General features: G+C 26.5%; 1 pseudogene; it reads right to left on the bottom strand.

Annotated features, from left to right (window-relative positions):
* Positions 1 to 13,910: 13,910 nt before the first annotated feature.
* On the bottom strand, positions 13,911 to 14,423 carry LOC148562482 (uncharacterized; annotated as a pseudogene).
* Between the last annotated feature and the right edge of the window lie 541 nt (positions 14,424 to 14,964).

The following is a 14,964-nucleotide window of genomic DNA, read 5'->3' as shown; positions in this document are numbered from 1 at the left end:
TACGAAAGGGAAAACGCTCAGACCTCAGAGCCTCTCTTGTTTGCTTAGCGTCACCGCTATTTAATTATTGCACGGTTTGCTTGACCATCCCTTTGGATGGTTCCTTTCTCATTCATTTTTTTATTATTTATTTTTCAGTCCCTAACATCATTTTTGCTTCTCTTATATAATCCTCCTTTACTGCGACCCACCTTTCCATGCATATCATCACATGCACTTGCTTCCTTCCCACATCAAAACCCTAGCTACCTTCCATTTTATTCCTCATTTTCCACTCCCTTTTTTTGTTATTATATTTTCTTCATTAATTAACCACCATGTCATCCATGTGTGTAGTGTGCGTACTCTCTCATCATCGTTTAATTTATTATCATTATTTTTTTTTACTTTTTTTACCACCACCCCCCTTCCTTTTTTAGAATGAGCTTTTTTACTATTTTTTACCAACGTTTTCATCCTTGTAAATTATAGTGCTCCCCCTATCCAAACAACATTGTGATATCAGTGTGCACGTGGTACACATAAATACATATATGAATGCTTGGTGACATGAGTGAATTTATATTAAAAAAATGAAACTATACACAAATAGTTAGAAATATTTATACAAGATCTAGTGATCTAAATTAATTTCTCATAAATAAATATGACTCATTATATTTTATTTATTATCATTACTGTCATTTTTAGATAAGTATATCATTGGATCAATATATTTATATACACATTTTTACATTATCGCAAAAAAATATATACACATTTACATTATTTAACAAACATGATATTGTTATGACAAAATCAAAATATATTAGTTAAATAATAGATTGATGAAGGAATAAACCATGATATAATGGGGAAGTAGTAGTAATTACCTTTCGAAGTGAGGTCATCGATACATAATAAAGGTTTGGAAAGCGATGTGCACTTCCTTTTCTTAACCAAAAACACAATGGGGTGAAAGAGAAGAAGATTATTAGAGCAATACTATTTTAGATATTTAATCCAATATTCAGTGAGAAATTTTACTTTAATTATTATTATTATTATTATTATTATTATTATTATTATTATTATTAAAGTAATAATGTTTAAGTCACTCACATGCTTAAGTAATAAGGATTAAAGATTCAATTCTTGTTTTGTTTATGCTGCAACAATTTATTAACCAATGATAAATTTTTAAATATGTCGAACTCAAATTCTTAACAAATTAATTTTTTATCTATTAAATTAAAAAATATCATGAAAAATCAAATAATAATAATAATAATAATAATAATAATAATAATAATAATAATAATAATAATAAAACAAGAAATTGAATTATATTAAAAAAAATATTATTAATAATTGTGTTTCAACGCGAAACAAGTGAGCCTCTTCCTTGCTCCTTATCCGTTGATAGATAATTATGGTGTTCCTAAAAATAGGTACTCTATAAGTGGACTTTAACTTAATTATTCCAGTAGCCGCATAAAGTAAGTTCACGATTAAATTATGTCAAAGACACAAATGATATAAATTCAACTGTTTTTCAGGATCACTTAGGACAAATCATGATCATACATACACATAATAAACATGATCAAAATTAATTATAGGACTCAAATTGTGAAGAAGCCACTTGAGATACAAATTAAATTTAGTTAGTCAGTTCAAATGCAAATATTTTTTCAAGTGATTTACGTGTTTGATTTATCAATTATCTTCAGCTATAACACAAGTGAAAAAAGCCTATGCCACCAATAATTTTTAATTAGCCAATGTTCTTAACTTCTCATACTCAAGAAATGTCTATTGTCATAATGTTAATATAAGAGTTTTTTTTTTAGATTTACGTAATTTTTTATATATTATTTTTATTTGTCTTATGTAAAAAAATAGATTTTTAAGAATTAAATTTTAAATTTTTAGATTATAAAAATTCTTATATTATATGATATTACTTTTTTAAAAAATTTAAATTAAAAAAGTACACAAATAATTATATTTTTAACATATATCTACATGTAGCTTTTGATATATAATTTGTATTATTTGTTCACAAGTTAAGCTTATGTTGAGGAGACAAATCATTCTAGTGAACAGTGCACTCAAGTTTAATTTGAGATTGTTCTACTCAATATAATTGGCTAAAATTTTGGGTTGAATTCTTCTTATGATTCAATTCATGATATTGATATTTTCACTAATAAGATGTCACACTTAAAGAGGTCATCTAAGAAAATGAAGGATTGGCTATATAGAAGACTAGAATATGAAACCACATATTTAGAGTAGTTACTAGTTTAGAGATGAATTACCGTGTAAATTAAATATGTGAAGGATGTTACCTAAAAGGAGTGACCAGATTAATGGTAAGCTAAAATTTAAGATAGTGATAACGAATATGTTAAATAGATCCACTTATATATCAAATAACAAAAAATAAAAAGATAAAATATATGTATTTTTTGTCCTTAGCATTTAATTTCATTCATTTTTTTTAAATATTCGATTCATTTATTTTTGTCCTAATATTTTTTATTTATATCAAAGATGTTCTTGAAAGTTTTCAATTTTATCTTTATATTTTAGATGGAGTTAATATCTAAAAATAATTTTAAAAAAATAAAAAATATTAAAAATAAAAATAAAAAAATTATACGTTAAAATATTTTTAAAAAATTACAGAAATTAAAAGCAAAAAAAAAAACATACTTTAATTCATAACCCTGCACGCACCAACACCATACTCAATCTAGCCATTACAAATGTTTAATTATAATTATGAATCTAATTTGATTATATATATAGAATGCGCAATCCTACATGATCGGCAAATATTAAAGGTGTAATGCGTCCAAATGTTAGTTAGAATTTATTAAAAATACTGGAATTTTTTCATATTTTATTTATAATGACTGATTTTATTATCCATACAAACGTCTTTAAACAAATCATGATGTGACTACAAGTTAGATTCGCTTTAAATCTCGATTATGAAGGGATTAAGATAGAAGTGTATATGGGTTGAGTCGAGTCAGGTTTAGTTAGAATCAAATACCATTCTGATATTTTATTTGATCATTTTTAAAGACCCACATTATTAGATCTTAAGCTAACTTAAACATTCGGTCGACTCCATCAAATATTTAATTAATTAATTAATTAATTAATTAATTAATATATATATAAAATTTTTAAAATTGTATATTTAAAAATAAATTTTAATAGGTATTATATAAAATAAATTATTATTTAAAAACACAAGTAATATTGTATATAACTAAAAAATATTAATCAAAATATAAAAATTTAATATATTAATTACTGATTTTATTAAAAATATGAATTTCAAGGAATTTTAGACAAAACTGTTAAATTTACCCGCAAAACATGACTGGAATACAAAAATGATCCGTCAATGAGTTATAGCTCAAATGGCATAGTTTCTCCATATTCAATTAAGAGCGAGATCGCGGATTTGAATCTCTCCATTTTTTGTAAAAAAAAAAAAAAAAAAAAAAAAAAAGAAAAAAAAAAAGAAGAAAAAGAAAGAAAGAAAGAAAAGAAAAGAAAGGATACAAGGATGATCCGGATAAAATTGACAAATTCAAACCAATAAAATATGCTTTACATTCATGCCAATTTTCAAGCAGGATGGAGCCTGATCATCCCTCGACTGAAATCCGGGTTCAAAAGAAAAATATTTATGAATAGAGAATAATTTATACGTTATTTGGATGCTATGCTAAACATTTCCCATTGCATGTATTTTCTTGCTAATATCATCGATTTTGCTTTTAGCTAGGGTATATGGACAGCAATAAAATTTAAACTTGGAATCAAAATATCTATACCTTTTACCACTAAATTAAGGAACTTATTATCATCATAGTGGCTTCTTAGTTTAATTTCCCTTAAACATAAATATTAGTTATTATAAAAGAAAACACAAATGTTATTTTTACAAACGCTAACGTTCAGTTCCAGAAAACCCGTATTCAAAGCAAGATTCCGTAGCTTCATAAAGAAAGCCTTCATGCACCGGAAAAAAAAAAAAAAGATAGACAGTCTTGATGTTAGGTCATAGGCTCATTATTTGGAAGCTAGCAACTTTCGGAAAAAAATTTTGAAATAAAATAAATTAATTAATTTATTCCCAAAATAAATTAAACCAACTTTATTTACAAATATCACTTTCTTTTTTTTTTTTTTTGCTTGGAACAAAATGAGAGTAAACTATCCCGATCTGCATATAAGATCGATCTACCTATATATTTTCTGTATTTATGGAAATTCAAGTATATAACTTTTGGATCCTGCTAGGGAGACAATGGACTATTTGTACAATGTGTACAATGGGTTATTAAGTTACAAAATGAACATCTCCCATATTATCTAGAATAACCATCCGAGTACTAGTGATAATAAACATCTTTCCAAAAATTTAAACTAATTTTGGGGTTCACCAAAACTCGAACTCTTGACCTTTCGGATCTAATGCTCTAATACCATGCATGATACCACTCATCCCAAAAACTTCAGCTGATGGAAAAAGGTAACACTAATGATTATATCTCTAATACTCTCTAAACTTCCATTGTACACATTGTATAAATATTCTATTGGCTCCTCGTACTTTCCCATAACTTTTATCCTTTAGTGAACGCAATTTTACACATGTCAAATATTAATAATTTGCATGACAGGATGACAATTTGAGTCGACGACCTAATCTGATGAGAATTACTCCGTTCAACTGCTGATTGAGTTATGGGTAATGCCTTATGATAGTTGTTTAGATATGAGATGGATATGGATAATGATTGTTAGCCCCATAGTTGTCTCGTCTCCACTTTGAACATATAAAAATGAATGTTTAAAATAGATTATCAAATTTGATAAATTTGTTTTGATGAATTTAAATTTTTTTTTAAATTTTTTAGAAATTAAAATTGTTAAACTATTGCAATTTTATTATCTTTTCATAAAATGAAACTAAAATTCATCTCTCAAATAAAAAAAAATATATCTCGAATCTTTGAAGTTATGTCACTATTATTACCGACATGAACTAAAAACAGTTTTTAATGACCAAAATTTAAGCTCACAAATAATCCACTTGTAATTTTTATTGATCTGGTAGAAAAATTCTTAATTTTATTTATTCCTTAAAGGAAAATATTTACTTTAAATAATATTCTTTCATAATTAAAAATAACAAATTTATACTAATATCTTTTGATATTAGGTAAATACACTACAAAAAAATGGAATATTTATAAAAAAATTTTGTAATAAATTTAAAATTGTTACAAAAAAGTATTTTTTTGTAACAAAAATTAGTAATTGTTACATAATAATAATGTTTTGTAATAACAATACAATTTGTTACAAAACGTTTTGATATTTTGTAACGACTTGATTTTTTTGTTACAAATTATATTAGCTTTTGTAACGAACCAGTGTTTTGTTGCAAAATTTTAAAATATTTTGTAACAAAAGATGAAGTTGTTGCAAAAGTTTAAAATATTTTGTAACAAAATATTCATTTGTTTCAAAAACTCCAATTATTTTGTAACAAAAAATTAATTTGTCACAAAATATAAGAATTTTTGTAAGTAAAAAAATTATTTTAAAATGTCAAAATCTTTAAGATAATTTTATTTTATTTTAAAAATTTAATTTTTTAAAATATTATTTGTGTTAATTAATTATTTTTATAAAAAAAATTAAAAATTAAATGATTTATTTTTAAAAATGATATATATTATTTGATATTTTTTATAAAATTAATATATAATTTTACTAATAATTAAGTTTTAAATATTGATTAAAAATTAATTTTTTAAATTAAAAAATTAATTATTAAACATAAATAAAAATAATTAAAATTTAAAAATAAAAACAAATATAAAAAATAAAAATTTTAATTCTACCCCTCACCGTTATTTTTCATTCTGCTGTTTGTCGTCCTTGTCCATTTAAATAAAATTTTGAAAAACTCTCTTAACAATAAAATATAGAGCTCTGGTTTTTTTTCTCTCTCTACTAGTCCTAAATTCACCATAACTCAACTATAACATCCCAAGTTTTTTTATAATTAAATTTATTATATTTGTTGAGGATTTTATTTTAAGAAAATTATTTTACTGAAAGAAATTAAATAAAATTTTATGATACTTTAAATTTAAAAATAATTAGGAGTTATATGTAATTTTTATAATAATTGGAGTTTAAATTAATTAGAATTTTTATATAATCTTTATTGAATATTTGGTATAATTGAAATTATAATTTTGGTAATTAAAAAATAAAAAAGAATTATATAATTTAATTTAAATAAATTCTATCATTATTAATTTGAACTCGTAAAAATTAATTTATTAAAAAAGATTAGATTGATTTTTATAAATACTTTAAGTTTAAGTCAATTAATATTTATGTACAATTTTTATTATAATTAGTTATTTTATAAATTAAAATTAAAGTTTCGGTGATAGAAAAATAATGAAAAATTATATTATTTAATTTGAATAATTAATATTGAGTTTAAATTATATTTTATAAGAATATGATTAATACGTTCATTTTATATTTTAAATTAAAAATAATTAATTAAATTTAGCAATATGTTAATAAATAATGTTCTTAAATATTTTGAATGGAGTATATTTGATATTAAAATTACTCTACTCTCTAATTTTATCAAAATATCTATTTATATCTATCCTTATTCTTTTATAAAATCCTAATTTCTAACTCTAATTTCCAAATTAATTCAAAACCCTAATTTTTCCAATTTTTATCCCTAACAGCCGCAGCCTCACCCTCCTTCAACGTAAGAAACACACACACAACATACCCTTACACACAGACACGCGAAACAGAGAAGAAGAGAAGGAGAAGAAGAAGACCGCGCCGGCGTCGCGCCTCACTGCCATGGAGCCGTTGTACCACGCGTCGCCATCGACGTTGACGAAGAGGGGAGAGAGTGAGTCGTTGAGACAGAGCTGCTATTGTGGGAAATGCGATGGAGGAGAGGACGTTGCCAGCTCTGTCGCGCCTGGTCGCTACCAAGCTCGCCGTTGGAGATCGCTGTTCCTTCACCACTGATGCGTCGCCGTTGGGCTACTCTGCTTTGTCTCGTAACTTTTGCGTCGGCCCCTGTGCATCTCCTTCCTGGCTCGTCGCCTCCTCTGCGTGACAGCGTCTCGCGTCGTCGTCGTTGTCGTCGCGCCTTCGTCCAGCGTGGCTCACCGTCGCTGTTGCCTTCCACTTGCCAGACTCAGCTTCGCCGTGCTTGGTCTCCCTCTTCTCAGGTATTTTTTTTTATTTTTTTTATTTATTCAGTTATTGACTTATTGCCTCATTGGGTTATAATTTGATTAACTAAGGAATTGATTAATCTGTCAATTCTGTAAGGGTTTTACAATGTATGATAAGAAACGTTGAGATGAGAACTAACAATTCTGCCGTGTACTAACAGATTCTTTATTGTTGTTGATTATATTTGGTTGATTGTAATTTTGTTGATTCAGGCATATTATTCAATAGTGTAATATATTGTTGTTTTATATTATTATTGTTCTAGATGGCTTCATCAAATATACCATCAGAAATACCATCCTCCCAAATTTTGTTGGCAAACCATTCAAATTTTGTTGATACATTGTAATAAATGTAGGTTTAGTGGTTGATTGATACTTTTGTTTTTCTGATTATTAGTGTTTAGAGTTTATTTGTTGATGTTTTTATACCATTTATGGTGAATTGCAAAAGCAGATGGAACCAGCATCTGCTCCCTTGAGTGGTGGTGGTAGGGGTTCGGCCATTAGTTCAGTTGGTCAGCTTCCCAGGTGAGCTCCCTTCGACACAGTTCTTTCAGACTTTCAGTGTCAATTTCAGAGTTGAAAGAGAATCATCTTGAGTTTGCACTTGTTCTTGACACCAGTGGTGATAAGCTTCCTAATACATTCAACTTGGCGTACAAGAGTGTTCCTGTGCATGATGTAACTGTAGGATCATATATCCTTATTGGTGCTGGTGAGGTAAGTTATGATAGAATCTATTGTTTACCTGTCTTGCATTAATTTTGAAGTTTGAATTGGTTGAATATAATTATACCTGCAACCAACGGCTGGAGTCCTTTAGAATTTCTGGGGTTTTAATATATAGTGAAACTTGGTGTGTTTGGTTTTCTACTTAATAAACCCAAACTGAATTAATAATGTAACAATACAGTTGATATCCAAAGATAGAAGAATTAAAGAGTGAACGAAGTTAAAACTTAATTGCCTTCAGCTTATCTTTCTCTACAGTAACAATGCAAGTGTACCTATAAGTGTGTGTTTTACTGTTCTTCAAATTAAGAGGCATAAATAATTTTGGGTAGGATGAATGGCTTTAATGGCCTTAATAGTTAGTCTAAGGACATTACTATCATTCAAACAGCGTGTGGATGATTATGAAGGTTTTTATTTTTATTTTTTATTTAAATATCACACATATTATTGTTATATAAAATTACAGTAGATTATCCATATATATTTTGTTTTGGAAGGATTTTTTCAAAATTTACTCGTAGAGAACAGTAATTCTGTTAGTCCCTTGCAATTTCTTGTCTCGCTCTTCTTTGTTTTAAAAAATAATAAATTATATTAATTTTATAGCATTATTATCTATTTTTTTCACTTATAGTGTATGAAATAATGAAAATGAATTATTTAGTTATTGAAATGCTTTCTTTTTGAAAAAAAAAAGCGTGAGACGTGTATGTAAAGACTTTAATCAGACAAAAGAGAGATAGTAAAGAAAAATATATTTTCCTTATATATAGAGGGACAAATTAATAACAAGTATTCAAGTAATGACTTATTATGCCACTCTCACGGGTTTGAACTAGTGGTTGTTGTTGTTGTTGTTGTAGTCTTTGGTATTTTAGAATTATTGTTGAACCTAAGCAAATTTTTTTGTTGCTGGATAACATCACGGGGTTGAATTTTGTTGCTGGATAACATCACTGGGTTGAGTTTAATACTTGAATAGTTGAATTTGTTGTTGTGTTGCTTAAAAAATTACTTAGCTAAATCTTTTATTATTGTAAAATTTTTTGTTCCTTTGCCAAGTATATTGATTTTTTTTTGTTGAATGAAAAATTTAGGATGGGTGTATAGTTTCTGTGATGAGGATATTGATGCTTTGATAAGCATGTGCTTATGCCTTTGGTTGGTAATGCAATAGGATTTTGAATTTCAGCAGATTGTTGATATATTGGCAAAACTTTACTGTTGTTCATGGAGCTTCAAACCTTAGGTGACAGGATGTGAAGAATCATACTCTGCAAAGTGTCTTGTTTTCAATGTTGCAGGTCTCATTTAATTTGAGTTGAACCGTTTGGTTATGTTGGCTGTGTGATTTTCTCACATGTTTGTGCTAACTGAACAATTTGAAACTATAGGTACTAGAGACAGTAAAGCTCAAATTTTCTAGACAATTTTTTAGAATTGCATTAATTGACATCATATTGTTATTGTTGGTCGTCTTTTCAGGTATATGGCACTTATTAGAAGCTTCTCCATGAGAAAGAAGATGTATAAACATGATGGAGTTTGTAATTTGTAGTTTATATTTTGGAGATTTATAATTTTTTATTTTTCTTGTCCTATGTATCTATCTAGTTCATTATGGTTCTTCAATGTGTCTTGTTAGTTTGTACTTTAATGTTTATATGTTGAAGATTTATAAAACCATCTTAGTTAAATGAAAGATATTTGAACTATCTATGTTATTATATATTATATGAATGTTGACTTGTTGAGTAAATTAGTTAATATATTAATTAATTAAAAAATAATATAATTTGATAAATTATGTGTGTAATTTGTATTAAAAAAATTATTACAAAATAAATAGTATTTTGTAACTAAAGAAAAAAAATGTTACAAAATCAAGTTATATTTTGTAACAAAATTTTATGATAGAAAAAAATATATTGTCACAAAAAAATATTTTGAAGATCAAAATTTGTTATCACTTTTTAACGACTTTTGGTTTTTTGTATCATAAAAATTTGTTACAAAATATTACCTTGAATTGTAGCAGTTCCATTTTTTGTTACAAAAACTTTTTGTAACGGGACATACTGCAACGGCCCCTTTTTTTGTTACAAAATCCTTTTGTTTCAAAATTTAGATTTTTTGTAACAATTTTTTTTGTTACAAATATTATTTTTTCTTGTAGTGATATCATACATAATAATACTACCCCTTCACTGTTAAACTATACCAACCTTTATACATAATAATACTACCCCTTATTTTTTGTGACTAACCAAGAGAGAGAAAAAATTAAAAGAAAATAGAGCATAGCTCATAGAACTAATAGATCTTGTTGAAGAACATTCGCAATTTCAGACATTGGAAATAAGAATTTTAAGTAATCATGATACTAAATCATCTGCAATTTCATTACTTTTTCACAAAACAAGACTAAAATTTATCTTCCAATAAAAAGAAGTATATCTCAAATCTTTGAAGTTGTCACTGTCATCATCGATATAAACAGAAAAACAATTCTTAACCACCAAAAAATCAAGCTAACAAATAATCAACTCTTGATTTTTATTGATCTGATAGAAAAATTCTTGATTTTATTTATCCTCTAAAAAAATACTTACATTAAATGATATTCTCTCATAATTAAAAATAACAAATTTATACTAACATCCTCTGATATTAGGTAAATGTCATATATAATAATTGTTACCTAGATTATTTTTTTACTTGTAATTTTTTTATATAGGAATTTTTTTATACAGTGGGAATACATAAGGAGTACATAGTATATAAAGGGTAATAACTCAACAAATATTTTTTAAGAAATTTTTTATTCTTTTCAAAATGAGAACAACTTATTCTTTTCCCTCTCTTAATTCCTTCTTTTTCATCAAACCATCAACATCACAGTTTGAATAGCTTAGGGCATAAAATTTTCATCAATAATACTACCCCTTGTTCACTGTTAAATTATACCAACCTTTATGTTGGAAGAATACAGTTTAAATATATATTCTAAGAATGAAGTAAACAAGAGAGAGGAAAAAAATAGAGTAGAACTAACAGATCTTATTGAAGAACATCCGTAATTTTAGACATTAAAAATAAGAATTTTACGTAATCCTGACAACTCAAGACACCTAATTTTGTTAAATTATCTACAATTTCATTATCTTTCCATAAAATGAAACTAAAATTCATCTCCAATAAAAAAGAAATATATCTCGGATCTTCGAAATTATGTCACCATCATTATCGACATGAACAGAAAAATAGTTATTTAATGGCAAAAAAATCAAGTTCACACATAATCAACTTGTGATTTTTATTGATCTGATAGAGAAATTTTTGATTTTATTTATCCTCTAAAGGAAAATACTTATATTAAATGATATTCTCTCATAATTAAAAATTACAAATTTATACTAACATCTTCTAATATTAGGTAAATATCATACATAATAATACTACCCCTTCACTGTTAAACTATATCAACCTTTATACATAATAATATTACTCCTTCTTTTTGGTGGCTAAACAAGAGAGAGAAAAATAAAAGAAAATAGAGTGCAGCTCATAGAACTAATACATCTTGTTGAAGAACATCCACAATTTCAGACATTGGAAATAAAAATTTCACATAATCATGAGACTAAATCATCTACAATTTTATTACTTTGCCACAAAATAAGACTAAAATTCATCTCTCAATCAGAAAGCAATATATCTCGAATCTTCGAAGATATGTCACTATCATCATCGACATAAACAGAAAAACAATTCTTAACGGCCAGAAAATCAAGCTCATAGATAATCAACTTGTGATTTTTATTGATCTGATAGAAAAATTCTTGATTTTATTTATCCTCTAAAAAAATACTTCCGTTAAATGATATTCTATCATAATTAAAAATAGAGAAAATTCTACTTTCTTCAGGAGAGATGTTAAAACGTCACTCCCTTCTCCTCTATTTGTAAAATATACGTTTCTCTCCATATAACTTTTAAAAAATCTCCTCTTTAATTCATTATAAATTTTTTATGTTAACTTATGTTAACTTTATTCATTTTTCAAGAAAAAATAAATTGTTTATAAAAATACTCTTCAGCAAAAAATTTATTTTTTTGTCATTAAATTTTGCTTAGCAAAATATCCTTTAATAAATTATTTTTTATTAGTTAAATTATATTTTTTTAAAAATATTTTTAAAAAATTTAATAATTAAATTATTTTTTTCTAAGATACCCTTCAATAAGTTTTTAATTATTAAATTATGATTTTACAAAAAATTTTGTTAACAATTATAGTTATATTTTACTATTAATTTTTCGATATCAATATATATTATTTTAACATTAAATAAAAAAATTTAGTAAGATTATTTTTTGATATCAATATATATTAATTGTTATACATATTGACCATTGTAAGATTTTTTTATTTAATGTTAAAATAATATATATTGATATCAGAAAATTAATAGTAAAATAAAAATAATTGTTAACAAAAATTTTGGTAAAATCACAATTTAATAAATAAAAAATTATTGAAGGGTATCTTTAAAAAAATTAATTATTAAATTTTTTATAAAATATTTTGGTAAAACAATAATTTAATCAATAAAAAATAATTTATTAAAGAGTATTTTAGTAAGCAAATTTTAATGACAAAAAAAAGAAATTTTTGCTAAAGGATATTTTTGTAAAAAAATATTCTTGAAAAATGGATAAAGTTAATACAAAAAATTTAAAATGGATTAAAAAATGATATTTTTTAAAAGTTATAAAGGAGGAGAATGCACATTTTACAAATAGAGGGGATGACAGTGTCATTTTAGTATCTCTCAAAAGATAAAGTGAAATTTTCTCTTAAAAATAACAAATTTATACTAACATCCTCTGATATTAGGTAAGTCATACATAATAATACTACCATTTTTTCACTATTAAATTATACCAACTTTTATATTGTAAGAATAAAGTTTAAATATATATTCTAAGACTGAAGTGAAAAAGAGAGAGGTAAAAAATAGAGCACAATTAAGGGAACTAACAGATCTTGTTGAAGTCAGCAATTTCAGACATTGAAAATAACAATTCTATGTAATCATGACAACTCAACACACCTAATTTTGTTAAACTATCTACAATTTCATTACCTTTCCACAAAAAGAAACTAAAATTCATCTCGCACAACTAGAAAATGGATTAATACAGACAGATTTACAGACAGATTTAGTCTTTATTACAAACGGATTTTTGGTTACCGATGAAATTACCGACGGATTTTGTCCCTCTATAAAAGCCTCGTCGGAAATCATTTACCGACGGATTTTTTTCGTCGAAAAATTACCGACGAATTTTTTCTCTGTAAATTCTCCATCCATTTCCTTGAAACGTCGAACTTTTCGACGGATTTTCCGTTGGTAATTACAGACAGATTTTTTGACGGATTTTCTGTCTGTAATTACAGACAGATTTTCCGACAAATTTTTCGTCGGTAATTGGCAACAAATTTCCGACAGATTTTTCGTCTATAATTTGAACCTTGGAAAATCATCTCACACTCTGAATACAGATAGAAAATCCATCTGTAATCCGCCAGTAAGGTAAAATAGAATTTTTTTTAGATTTTCCAATTATAAAATAAACTTGTTTTCATACAAAATAAATATAAATTTAATACAAATTTCTATCTAATTTGTATTCGAATATTTATAATATTTCAAAAAATAAACAAATTCATCGTATTATCAAACTAAAAGAAAAGTACTATAAACAAGCAAGTCAGTATAATTCAAAATATAAACAAAGTGTACTGAACATCAACTATAATTCCTAGTATATTGTTCAACCATACTAAAAACATCAGCTATAGTCTTCAGTGTCATCTTCATCCTCATCATCATCATAGTCCTCATCCGAAGAGATTGAGGGTGGCGGCGGTGGCGGTGGTAGTGGAACTGCACTAGAACTACTTGACGCTCTAACCTTCTCATAATAGCTAACATAAGTCTCATTCCATCTCTTCTGTTTCAACTTTTTCTTCTTGGCCTTTCCAATTGTCCGTTCCAACTTTTCTAACTTCTTTTGAGTCTTTTCCAAAGGAGCCAAGCGTGTATCTAACAACTTACTAATACTCTCATCTATTTGTTAAGTAACACTCTGAAAAAGCTCTTCATTGAGATTATGAATCTGTTCTCACGAATCAGGAACAGAATTTTGATTTCTAGGTGCTCTTCTAGATACAGAATTAGCAGAAGTGGTTCCAGACTTGATAGAGCTAGAAAAGAATGACCCTTTTCCGTAAACTCGATTCTTCTTTTGCCCACCACACACTTCCTCCCAAATCAAGTCTTCATCAGTTGGTGGTAGCTCCATTCCCTGTGCTTGAGCCTCGGCATGTTGGGCCTAAACTTCTGGCAACTTTTTTATAAACTTCTCCTGTTGCACAATGATTATATCAATTATATAAATCAAGTTTCAAACAATATATTTTGTATTTTGTATGAATGTGGTTACAAAATGGCTCGGAGAGGAATATTCTAATTTAGGTGACATCATGGGCTTAAAAAGAAAGAAAATGGTGTACACTATTGGGGTAACTAATTACTAAGTAACAAAGTGCTATTAATGCATGTATATCTATATATTTCTTTATGAATAAGGTAGTAGTAACTGATAATGGGGATAAGAAGTTAAAGATGAAATTTATTGAGGGGGGGGGGTAAGGAAAAGAGCCCTTTACTAAACATTGCCTTATAAGGGCGATACACAGGTGAGTTTAGACAGTAGCATGTTTTGACTGTACAAGCTTTAAAGACGAATTTAGTTGGGACAGGAACAAGTCCTTTGGATAATGACTAGTTAACACAGAGTCCATTAATTAATTAAATCCCTATACTACTAATGCATGGTAGTG

The sequence above is a fragment of the Arachis ipaensis genome, chromosome B6, assembly GCF_059453495.1.
Source record: "Arachis ipaensis isolate K30076 ecotype BB chromosome B6, ASM5945349v1, whole genome shotgun sequence".
Lineage (NCBI taxonomy): Eukaryota > Viridiplantae > Streptophyta > Magnoliopsida > Fabales > Fabaceae > Arachis > Arachis ipaensis.
This window is presented reverse-complemented; position numbering and strand designations above follow the sequence as displayed.